We start from the raw sequence: 13,403 nt of genomic DNA, 5'->3' as shown, positions 1-13,403 counted from the left end.
ATTTTAATTTTACAAAGTTTGGGGGAAATGGGAAAATGCGATTTACCTATGTTTCAGTGGGAATTGCAGTCGAACTTCCATCGAACTTCCGGCGAACTTCCTTGTGTTCTTCGCGTTTTCTCAGTGGTTTCAAGAATGGGGAGTTTCTCTCTCTTCCTTCACTCTTCCTTCTCTTTTTTTTTTTGAAATCTGATATACGTATTCCAAAGCGTATGGAATACGTATACCATCACACCAGTCATCAATTTTACGCCCAGTCAGCTTATCCAAGTGGCAACCCAGTGAGTGAATTTCCCAAATTACCCTCTATATGGGGTACTAAACCCATTATACTATATGGCTGTAGACGCCCTCACACAAAATAGTTTCCCAAAAAATAAAGCGGAGATTGTTTTCATTTTCCCGCTCCTCCTCCTTCCGCTTCTCTGCTTCTGCTTCAACCACCGCTATCGCCGCCACTGCTTCAGCCATCGCCATCGTCGTCGATGCTTCTTCCATCGTTGCTTCTGATATGAAGAATGTAGTCTCAAGGTTGTTCCATATTGATTCGCCCCCCATCCACCCACACAACCAGAAGCTTGGAGTTGCCCTAATTTCAAGAAATCGTTCAATGACTCTGCTTAATTCAAGTTCCCGAGGTAATTACACTTTCTCTATGTGATTCAATTTTCGTTTTAGTTTAATTTCGATTTAAAATTCAAGTTCATATGGTCGAATCCATTCAAGTTCATTTCGATTTGTTCTCATTTTCCCGCTCCTCCTTTCCTCACATTCGTTCTTCTCTGGCGAATGACATTGAAGGAAAATCACAGCACCTGATACGGAGAAATCAACCCATATACTTCATAAAAATCACAACACTTGAAACGGAGAAAAATCATAGCACCTGAAAAATCAATGGACAACATTATTTTGAAACGGAGAAGACGACCATAATAAGAGAAACGAAGCCACGGGAGAAAAGGAGGCAACACCAACCATGATTATTCTAGTTTTTTGCTTCACTTGCGGCAAGGTAATCTCTCTTTGCGAATTAATTGTTCGTCGCATTATTTTTCTACGGTTTTGTCTGCATTGGTTTAGCGTTTTGCTAAAACCCTAATTTCTTCAACTTTTTTTTTATTACTTTTGCATTTGTTGAATGTGTTCAGGTAATTGGAAACAAATGGGACACTTACCTTGACCTTCTTCTAACTGATTACATTGAAGGGTATTCTAAATCTTGAATCTTTTCGTTCTCTATGTGTCTATTTATTGTTAATTTTTTACTTCAATTAGTGTTTGTGTTTGAGTTTTCTAGTTTTTGTTAGATTAAGTTTTTAAATTTATTAGTATATTTTAATTATAGGATATTTGAGCTAAATTCAGACACTGCTTGTGATAGATTGCATTAGTACGTATTTGAAACTTTGGTGTTCATGAATATTTCTAATGGATGATTTGAGGTGGATAATCTATGAATATGATCTGCTATGAATCTCATTTGCAAGTTGACAATGAACTTGGTCTATGACCACCTACAGATTTCAAGTGAGCTAGAAACTAAATAGAATTTAACATTTCAAGTGTTGAGGGGAAAAGAAAATAAAGGGAACGTAAAATGGAGGTATTTGTAGAACTTACGTTCATGCTCTCCCCATTTTCCATCGGACGGAGCCTTGTACAACATACATCCAAGCGGGGTAAATTGAACAACTTGGACATCTTCTGCTGGAATATCGAGTTCATCTAGAGGCTTCCTCTGAGCAGCATTCCTCACACTTAACAACAGAAAACTTGATTCAGAATCTAAGATTCTCAACCGGATATTTAGGTATAATAAATTGTGTATCTTAAGATAAAGTTTTTTGAGTACCAAGAACATCCTCTTTTATTAGCTCTAACTCACGAAACAGGGGATGACTACAACACGTATTGGTCCACACTAGAGCAAAAGTCACCTTTTTGGTAGAATTTTGTTGTACAAAGAATGTGAATAAATCATGAAACATGTCTTTCAAGAAAACTGGTCAAAATTACGGGCAAATAACAGTCATAATATAAATCTCTCCCACATAATGTGGTATTGGAATCAATTCAGTGTATCTATACACCACAGTGCCTCTTAAGTCTAGAATGAAATGTGTTGCTCCAATTCGTCTCATTGCACCAACAAGCATGCTAGCCATGCATAAAATCTTTAAGCAACGTACAACGTATGTCATATACTGGATGCGGATATGTATAACGTATGTTTACCTTTGTTCATTTATTATTTGTAATCAACTGAATCTTTGCATGCATTTTCTGATAATCGATATGGCGGAAAATCTTATAATAGTTGAACATGTACTATCAATTATATTATTATAATACTATCATCTTTCTAAGAATTAGTGTCATATAATGAATACATATATGAATAACAAACTTAAACTCTTGATTTTTATATTTTACAAGGTTGTCTCAAACATTTTATATGCCCAATTTTAATTAACAAAATGAGACCCATATCCATATTTTTTTTATGACGGGCCCTAGCCTATACTTAATCTTAAATATCAAAAATAAATTATGCCACATTCTCATTATCGTAATATTTTTTCCATATATTTAAAAGTTAGTTGAAAGAAAAAGTGGCTTATTTATCGAATATAGTGATGTCAATTGTCAATGTGGCATGTTTTTTGGGAGACCCCGTTCATCCTTCCCCAAGTGGATTATTTGTCGAAAGTGGTGACGGGTACGCAGATAAATTTTTAGATTGGACATGCACGCGTTGCTGATCCTTCATCTAATTGATTAAGAATGGTGTGTTAAGTGGTCGGATAATTAAGTTAATGGGGGACTGTGCGAGTATTAACTGGGTATTACTATCGAAGTGAAATAGTGGATGAGATCATTAAGTTTATTCTTGACACAACATGTGAATAAGAAAGAAAATAAATTTATTTAATGTACTCTTATTTGTTTTAACTGTTTTAATTAATATGACACCGAATGGGAAATAACAAATTTATCCATCATTAAGTATAATTTTGAGGTTAGTTATAGCTCTATTTTGATGATAATTGTCTACCATATTTCATATAAATTTATGTTTAGATTATAAATCGTGCATCGCACGGGTATTATACTAGTTATATCACTAAGATGTTACAATTAGAATTTATGTCAAGTTAGTTATTAAAGATCTGGAATGTTGTGCTCTCAAATTGTGCAGGATGGTCGGCCAAGCTTAGGCAAAAGTAGTCAAAGTTGTCGTGTGCAGCAAATCTAACGAGAAGGTGGTATGCAACATAAATTTGTATGCTTTGTATTTCCTATGAGTAACTTGATAGATGCACTGAACATATTGGTTTCAGGTCTCTGCAATAGTTTCATGCTTGTTGGGTCCTGAGCGAGTAGAAAAGATGCAGATTTTTGTCGGAGATGTAGTCCCTCGGAAGAAGTCAGACCTAGTAAACTCTTGTTTCTTCCTTTTGCTTTCATTTGATTTAAACAGTAAATACATCTTACAAGTACCATCAGGAAACTAGTACGGACACAGATTAACTACTTTATTCAGTACAGTTATTCATATCAAATAATGAATTAGTTCTTGTGACATTCAATCTTCCTTGATGTTGCAGATCATTCCTACAAATCATACATACTTTCTTTTATTCTCTTGCTGAGTAAAATTCTCGGTTTTCTTACTTTGATTGTTTCCTCTTTACATGCCATTTAGGTACTAGCAGCCACAACACTTGGTGTTGATCGTGCAAGGTATTGCAGTAATAATTTCTTGATTCACCATTGAAATACATAGAAATAAAGACTTTTAAATGCTAGTTATGCTATATTTTTTGAATGTTGACAGTTGCATTGTGGTACAGGACAATGCCATTGATTTTGCAGCCGTTAAAGCAGCAGGCATGAAATGCATAGTGACCAAAAGTGGGTAAGTAACTACAGTACTCTTTATCAGTATTCTAATCTTTTGCTTTGATCTATTACTGTTGATTGTTACCAAATGGATATCCCATTATTGTCAGCCCATGGTTAGCTACTAAACCCATAGTCAACGAAGTTACTTAATTTCGTTGTGGACGGCTACTTAAACGACTAACATCTACCTGAGAAACTAGTTAGAGAGGTGGCCCCTCAATTTAAATAGTTTTAGATGGCTACTAAGTACTAAAACTATTGCAGCTACATGAGAAACTAATGAGATTTCCCATCAATGTAAAGTGTTTAAAATACTTATTTAGGTTCATTACTTGAAAGTCGAAATAAGTCATTTTAGCCAAAATATGACCTATAATGAACAAACTAGCCTTAAATGCGCATAACTTGACCATTGTAGGTGATAATAAGTCTTAGAAACATTAAAATAAGTCTAATAAACATGTAAATGGTTTAAAATACTTATTTAATTTTATTAGTTGAAAGTTGGGACCGAAATAAGCCATTTTAGTCAAAGTGTTACCTATAATGATCAAATGAGTCTTAAATGTGCATAAGTTGACTAAAGTAGGTTAGAGTGAGTCTTTGAAACATAAAACTGAGTATATTAAACATGGAAAGGAATTACAATACTTATTTAAGTTCGTTAGTTAAAAGTTAGGAGCAAAATAAGCCATTTTAGTCAAAATATGAATTATAATGAACAAACTAGCCTTAAATGTGCATAACTTGACCAAAGTAGGTGAGAATGAGTCTTAGAAACATTAAAATAAGTCTAATAAATATGTAAATAATTTAGAATACTTAATTAAGTTCATTAGTTGAAAGTTAGGACTAAAATAAGCCATTTTAGTTAAAATGTGACCTATAATGATCAAACGAGTCTTAAATATGTATAACTTGATCAAAGTAGGTGAAAATTAGTGCTTTAAAACATCATACTAAGTCTAATTGTAATTGTAAAGGTTTTATATTTAAGTTCATTAGTTGAAAGTTAGGAGTGAAATAAGCTATTTTTGTCAAAATATGAACTATAATGAACAAATGAGCCTTAAATGTGCATAGCTTGACCAAAGTAGGCGATACTGAGTATTTGAAACAGAAAAATAAGTGTATTAGACATTTAAAGTGTTTTAAATACTTATTTTAGTTCATTAGTTTAAAGTTGGGACCGAAATAAGCCATTTTAGTCAAAATGTGGCCTATAATGATCAAGCGAGCCTTAAATGTGCATAACTTGACCAAAGTAGGTGAGAATGAGTATTTGAAATTTAAAACTAAGTATATTTGACATGTAAAATGTTTAAAATATGTATTTAAGTTTATGATCGAGTTGAAAGTTAGTACCGAAATAAGCCATTTTTATTATTATATGGTTCATTATTTAATTGTTTTAAGCAAACTAAGTCTTACTTTATTATACGATACAATATTTATAATATAACTAAAGTATATTTTTTTTTGGTTGGTCTTCTTAAGGTATTCAAAAATCCGAGGGAGCAACTCTTCACCAATGGGGAATGGAGTTCGAGAAAAGATGGCAAATTTTATTACCAGTGCTTGTCTTTGATATTTTCTTGTAGTGAATCTTAGATTATGGATGCCAGTTTTTCATATGAATGTAATGTAACCGGTCTTTTTTATGACAAGTAAGGGAAAGATATATTAATCAAACAACCAGAATTACAACTTAGTCAGACAGACCAAGGAAAGCCAAGGTCAACAGATGATAAGGTGTTTTTCCGTCGTTGAAAGATCAACCACTCACCAAACAAAATTTATAAAACCGCTAGACTAACCGGCTATATGAACTATAGCGGCAAGTATAGGGATCGTCCCATAGGAATGGATATGTTTGACTATTCAATCTATGCGTTCACAAGCTAGTTCGAATCAAATTTGAGTTTTTGAATTAAACTAATCAAAGCTAGTAAAGCAAACAAATAAAGAAACTCTAGAGATTTCGGAAATCGGCAATGGAAATCGAATCAAAGAAATAACAAGGTCAAGACATTCATGAATATGCAACGACATATCACATAGGGGAATGAAACCAAATGACGTGCTCGCCACCTCTCGGATGGAGCACGCGAAGCAACCTAGCCTATGGAAGAGCTTTCGCCTAATCCTAAACTAGATAAGCTTGCATATAATAGGAACTATCATTCACTTGCACAAAATAGGCTCACAATGTCTTGCCAAACCTAAATCATACATTCTAATCAAATCCCAATCAAATAGCATTCGTGACTACTACTCAACTAGTCATGGATGTCCTATCACTAAATCACATTTAATCACAACATCAATCATGAATTTTCCCTAAAATTCCCCAAATTCAATGCCAAGGCTTCATCCCTAACCTCTAGACTAAACTACTCAATTAGCATGATTAACATCAACATTAAACTAACATTAATCCTAATCATGAAACTAATTGAATTAATGAAGCTAATTGAAACAACAAAAATCAGAAAATTCAACCTCCAAAATTGGGGGAAAATCAATGAAATTCAAAATATCAAATTAATCCTAGAATTCAAGCATGGAATCAAAGCATAAACGAAATTAATGAATTAATTAAAGAATTAAAGAACAAATCAAAAAGAAAAGTAGAACTATACCTTGAATTGAAGAATTTGCATCAAACTTTGAAGAACAAAATGAAGAACAAAACTCAAAGCAAAGAGGAAAGAAATCTGAAAATTAAAGATCTAATTGAATTTAGAATCAAGAATTTGAGGCTAAGAATCCTTAATCCTAATCTCTAATCTAAGCCTTAAACTAATTCTAGAGAGAGAATTCTAATTAATACGGATTTTTCATGAAATACCCCCGAGTTTTTTGCAAAATTCACCAAATGCCCCTCGACTTTAAGAAATTCACCAAATACCCTCCACTTTTTAACAAATACACTATATACCCTTAGTGAGCATTTTCTGTAAATTCCGTTAGATTTCCGTCAACTTTAACCTAATTAACTCTATTAATCCATACTTATCTTAATTACCCTAACTAAATTTAAAAATAAAAAACTTTATTTTCCTTTACTTATTTCCCTCACCATCTTCCATCTTATGCCCAATCTCTCTCCCCCACCTTCATTCTTCGGTTCTTCCTCTTCTTCTCACCATTGAAATCCGCCCAATATCTCTCCTCCCCCTTAAATTTGCTTCAAAACCAAAACAAAAAGCTAATTAACACAAAAATTACAACAATCACCCTTTTACCAGTCACACTAGTAATCCCAGACTCCCTGAACCCACGAGATATAGCCAATGCCACCAAGAACTGAGTCGCACCCACGTCCTTTCACTCAACGACGACGACAAGGGGCTCGAATCGGAACACTCACCCGGACGAGTCTGAGTTGGTCGATTCGGGCGAGTTAGCTGACTCGCCGGCGACGATTGTGGTGGTGGGTGGGAAGATGAGGTTGAGGATCGAATTCGAGTCCACCGGGTCGTGGGAGATGAAAGCCCATGTGCCTCATTTGGGGTTGTTTAGGAGGTGAGAGAAAATGGAGATGCGGCCGGAGCAAGAGGAGGTGGTTTAGTAGGAAGGGTGGTGGTTAATGGTGTTGAAAAGAGGTATGATTGGTGCGTCAATTTGTGAGGAGTATGATTGTGTGCTTCTGCTAATGCTATAGCCACTGAATTTGTGAGGCATTATTTTGATTTTTATTTTCAAATTTGAAAGGGAGAGAGGAGAAAGGTTAGTAGCAGATCGGGATTGGGAGTCCATTGAAGAAGGAGAAAGGGAAGTAGCAGATCGGTATTGGGCATCCATGGAAGAAGGAGAGAGGGAAGATAAAAGGGGTGAGTTAGGAGGAAGGTTAGTTGTGGGTTGGCAGTTAAATATTTTTTAGGGTAGTTAATTAGATTAATTAGGAGTTAATTAGTTTAGTTAAGGAAAAAGTTAACGGAAAAGTTAACGGAGCTAACGGAAAATCGTCATTAAGGGCATCTTGTGTATTAAGTTTATAAATAAGAGTATATAGTGTATTTGTTAAAAAGTGGAGGGCATTTGGTGAATTTCTGAAAGTCGAGGGGCATTTGGTGAATTTTGCAAAAATTCAGGGGTATTTCATGAAAAATCCGTAATTAATAACAATGCTGCGATTTTTCGTTTTTATAGAAGCAGCCCACAACCTTGTTTGGTCGCACAAAGGGGTCTGTTTGGTCGCACAAATTCTGTGCGGTCGAACAAGGAATAGCATTCGGTCGTTTACCAAATTCAGGACGTTTTGTCCAGCAACTCGCCCGCACAGCAACTTAAATTCGATCGCACAGCCTTGTCCGATCGCACAGAACTTCATGTGCGACCGAACAGAACTGCAGGGTTGTTCTGCGCTATTTTGCTGCGTGTTCTGCTGTACTGATCTGCTGCGACTGCTTGGCCTTGCTGTGGCTGTGTGTACGTGCTGAATGGAGAGCACAAGGCTGCTGTGTGATGGCTAAAAGGTGAGCAAGAGAGCTGCTGCTGTGGCAGCTCGTGCATTGCTGTGAGTGCTTGTTGCTGCGACTGTGCTGCTACGATGATGCTGCGATGGGTGCCATGGTAAGCAGCTATGGGCAGTGCTGCGTGTGTGGCTTGGCTGCGTTGGTGCTGCACGATAAATGCAAAAATGCAACAAACGAACTAAAAACGATAAAACTAGGCGAAAATAATAATAAAAAGCTAATAAAATGAACTAAAATCCTAATCTAAGAGCGACATAAATGTCGCTCATCAAACTCCCCCAAGCTAACCCTTTGCTTGTCCTCAAGCAAAGCTAGAATGAGAAACGGGGAGGAGAATGAGCTTATTTATTAAAAATCAAAATTACGAAAATAAGAACTACAAGAATGCACACTAACTCACCTTCGTAGGAATCACGGTTGCATTTAAGCGCATGCAACAAGCTCTTTGAACCCCACAATCGCTCATGAGGGCGAGTGGGATCTCGCAAGGGTTTCCAAAGAGAAACACCCATAACTCTTCCAAAAATTTGAATCAAGGCAAGACCTAAAATGAAAAACAAACCAAGAAAAAGAAAGAAAAGAAAATAAAAAGAAAAGAAAGGAAAAGAAAAGAAAAGAAAGAAAAAGAAAATGAAAAACGAAACTACAAAAACCAAGATCGGGGCCTTTATTATGGAACGAGCACAAAAGAATGCTAATATTACTAACTAAATAGACGAATGCACGCTAACAATTGTCCTAAGTCGAGTGAAAGATTCGAGCGTCAAGCAAAGCGAACTAAGGGCAAACAATAGTCAATTCCCCTTCAACCGAGCATACCACGTCAAATCTCTAGATCCTATCCAACCTTGAGAATAGCGTCTCGAGACACCGCGAAGGCGCCGGAGAAAACAGGATTAGGCTACCCGACATCTTAGCATGACAAACCCATTCCATAAACTTGACCAAATCCTCCCTCCACCGACAATGACTCAACTCAAAAGGGTCAAGAGGACTTTTTAGGGTGTAACGTAGGCTAGGGGTAAGGTGTGGAACAAATTTGGGAATTTGGTGCTCATACCTAAAGTGAAGCGCAATGATAGAACTCAACTCAAGCAAGTCGAACCAAAAACAAACTCATACCACTTATTTTGGGTACCCCCAAGCTTATTCAACAACAATTCAAAACTACAATTCTTTTTGACCTTTTCTTGATTTGATTTTCTTATTTTTTTGTGTTTCAATTGAAACTTTTCTCATGCCTTGTTTTTCTCTATTTTTGGCTTTTTCAAAACATTATTTTCTCATTTTGCTTATGCAACACTTATTCACTATATAAAAACATATTTCCCAAACTTTGCCATTCATACCAATAACAATCATTCCTCAACTTTGCATATTCATTCAAAACCAACAAGCATCATAACTCAAAGCTTCACTATCACTTCTAAGGGTCAAAATAAAACAAAGGCTATTAGGCTTGTAATGTGCTCATAAGAAATGAAAGGGCAAGGCTCAAATGGCTGGCAAGGGGGCAAATGCAAACAAAAATATATGAGAAAAAAAATAGAAAATAAAGTCCTAAACTAAAAAGAAAAATAGTCACCGAAAGAAATGCCTCTATCGTCCCCTAAAGTAGTTCGGTCGCGGTCTCGGGAAGAAAATAGTCAAATTCGGGAGATAAGAAAGTCAATGCCAAAGATCCATGCCACTCAATATATGTATATGTGTTTGGGCTAATGTGAACATGATCCTCACCAATGGGAGCAAATACTACTCTCTCCGGTTTCAAGTCACTAGAGAGATCGACACCATCTTACCACAAGCCAAGGGTTCAAGACGCATGCTACCCAAAGTTCAACCAACTTTCTTAACACCTAAATCCTAAATTCGACCCAAGACATTAAAAACCGTGCAAACATCTACCAATTAGGAATAAAAGCATTCTAGTCTACAAGTTCCAATTTTATTTGCCCAAATCAAGAATAATGCCTAAAAGCTAGAAAAACTTGCCTTGACAAAGATCGCAAAGGAAAAATAAAGAAAAGAAAAGAAAAAGAAAAGCAAAGAAATATGCACAAAATCCAAAATATTCACAAAATCAAGCAATCCATCACACGGAGATCAAAGTAGCAAACAATAGAATCTCCCCCCAAGCTCGAATTAGGCCATGTCCTCAAGGCCTAAAACGAAACTAGGAGGGGCACAACTACCCATCCAACCAATGCCCCTAATATATGATGCCCGACCCAAAGAATGCAAGAGAGTTAGAATGATATTACCGGAAATGTCGTGGGAGCAAGTCCCGCAAAGACCCGTAATAACGAACGAACTCACCAATAAGAATAGCCGGACATGGCAAAGATGGATGCAATGATTTCCACATCAAGAAAGCTTGAGCCACAAAAAACTTCAAAAATCAAGAAAAATTAGTATACATGGGCCAAGTGGCCAACACCCACGGGTTGCCTCCCGATAAGCGCTCTTTTTACGTCATTAGCTTGACGCCTCTTACCTCTAGTAAATACCCCGACAACGATCGCAATAGTTTGTCATATGCAATGGCAAACATATCCAATAGTAACAAGTAGGCAAGAGTGAAATGAGATGCAAGCACAAAGTAAAGCGCAACTCTATGTCTACAAGGGGTAGGGAACCAAAAATAAGAAAAATCAAAATGAAAAATAAAAGAAATACTCCCTTCTTCATGCTCCTTTGGTGAAGGAGAATCATTAGGATCAATAGAGGAAAAAGAATCCTCAAGCGGCGGGAGTTGGGACAAAAATGGAAAAAAATGGGAAATGAAGGATAAATGTTGAGTTTCTTCTTTCGGAATGGGGAATGAGGGAAGGTAATGGGAACAAGAGATTCACAAACAACTTCACTCACATCACATAAAGCACAAGAAATCTCAACATACGATCCTTCATTCAATTCTAAAAGTTTTTGGTTGGCACATTCTCGTTTTTCCTCAATTTGAATCGACTTAAGCACTTCAAGGCAAAATGGAGCAAATAGATTTTCATCACCATCATCGAGGCATTCACTCAAAGAGGAACGAGTAGGAACAAACTTTCCGATACTCAATTCCTCAATGTCATGCATCATAGGTGGCAATGTAGCCTCAAACTCTTCTCTTCTCCATGAAACTTCCTTAATAGATTCTTGCATTAGGTTAGAAATTCCCAAAAAGCCTTTTACAACTTGTTGGGACATGACTTCAAATGAATTCAAACAAGAATCTATTCTTTGCTCTTCTTGAATTTCAAGATATTTTATGAGGAGGAACCTCTCCAATAATGATTTTGGAGATTCAAAATTCAAAGAGCTTAGGAAATTATCATGGAGAAAGAGAAGATCATCAAGTGAAATCGTTTCGTCATTTTGAGAAACAAAGGAATTTGCCATTTTTTTTTGGTTTTCAAAGAAAAGAAAATGAAAAATGAACTAGTCTAGAGAACTAGAATGAAAAATCAAACAATGATGCCAATCCCCGGCAACGGCGCCATTTTGATAAGGTGTTTTTCTGTCGTTGAAAGATCAACCCCTCACCAAACAAAATTTATAAAACCGCTAGACTAACCGGCTATATGAACTATAGCGGCAAGTATAGGGATCGTCCCATAGGAATGGATATGTTTGACTATTCAATCTATGCGTTCACAAGCTAGTTCGAATCAAATTTGAGTTTTTGAATTAAACTAATCAAAGCTAATAAAGCAAACAAATAAAGAAACTCTAGAGATTTCGGGTTCGGCAATGGAAATCGAATCAAAGAAATAACAAGGTCAAGACATTCATGAATATGCAACGACATAGCACATAGGGGAATGAAACCAAATGACGTGCTCGCCACCTCTCGGATGGAGCACGCGAAGCAACCTAGCCTATGGAAGAGCTTTCGCCTAATCCTAAACTAGATAAGCTTGTATATAATAGGAACTATCATTCACTTGCAAACAGCCCTTGCCGAAGTAGCAGTCAAAGGATAAGTGAGCACTAGTTTCTGGTGCACCAAATATCACATATGTTGTTATCCCCAATACCATACTGAAACAACTTGTTCTTGGTCCTTAGGCTATGAAGAAAGGCCATCCAAGTAGTAAATCTATGTTTGGGAAGAGTAAACATGTTCCACACATACCTAACCAAAGGAGCCTTAGTCTTGTTGAGCTTTTAAAGAACGATAAACCTCCTTGATGGAGTATTTAGCACCAGTAAGCCAAGCAATAGACAAAAGCATCTCAGTACACACTTGTTTCACCTTACAAATATACTTGATAGCCCAAATGGCAGCTAGAGTAGGAGAGAACTGCTGCTAGTACTTATCTTTGATATACAATGCATGAACCCACTTAACCCACATGTTATCTTGTTTTTTCTCTATGGCCCAGGCCAGTTTCCCAATAGCTGCTTGGTTCCACAGTGCCAAATTCCTGAACCCAAGACCACCATGCTCCTTATCAGTACATAGTTTATCCTAACTGACATTACTAGGTCTTCTGTCATCATACACACCATACCAAAGGTAGGACCTGCAAACTGCATTAATCTTTCTTACAATAGCAGCTGGAATAAGGAAAATATGAGCCCAGTAAACACTTATGCTCATTAGCACTGAGTTGATGAGCTGTATCCTCCTAGAAAAGGAGAGGTGTCTAGAGCTCCACACCTTGATTCTAGCCACCATATTTTCCACTAGAATACCACAATCACCAGCTTGAATCTTCCTGGAGCTAATAGGAACTCCAAGAAATTTAAAAGGCAAAGTGTTAATATGAAAACCAGATATTGTATCAATCGCAGTCTTATTGTGAGAATTCATCCCACAACAATACATAGATGATTTAGAGGGATTCACCTGAAGGCCAGTGGCTTCAGAGAAAAGTCTGAAGCCTTCAAACATAAGTTAAACTTAGTGAGTATCCCCATGGAAGAACATGAGGAGGTCATCTGCAAAGCATAAATAATTGAGCCCAAGGGATCTACACCTAGAATGAAACTTGAACTTGGGGTGGCTGGCCACCAATTTCA

The 13,403-nt window shown here is 36.6% G+C and overlaps 1 long non-coding RNA gene across 6 annotated transcripts; it reads left to right on the top strand.

The window, feature by feature from the left end:
- Positions 1-339: 339 nt before the first annotated feature.
- Positions 340-5,620, top strand: LOC110798791 (uncharacterized). Of its 6 annotated transcripts, none has more exons than XR_008919498.1 (9): positions 340-638; positions 802-1,015; positions 1,152-1,210; positions 1,567-1,813; positions 3,203-3,266; positions 3,345-3,440; positions 3,710-3,747; positions 3,858-3,922; positions 5,407-5,620. It is a non-coding gene; the product is annotated as an uncharacterized lncRNA (long non-coding RNA). The 6 variants fall into 6 exon arrangements; XR_008919497.1 differs by having other exon boundaries at positions 1,524-1,813; XR_008919500.1 differs by having other exon boundaries at positions 1,524-1,813; positions 3,203-3,269.
- Positions 5,621-13,403: the final 7,783 nt, after the last annotated feature.

The sequence above is a fragment of the Spinacia oleracea genome, chromosome 4, assembly GCF_020520425.1.
Source record: "Spinacia oleracea cultivar Varoflay chromosome 4, BTI_SOV_V1, whole genome shotgun sequence".
NCBI classification, from domain to species: Eukaryota; Viridiplantae; Streptophyta; class Magnoliopsida; order Caryophyllales; family Amaranthaceae; genus Spinacia; species Spinacia oleracea.
This window is presented reverse-complemented; position numbering and strand designations above follow the sequence as displayed.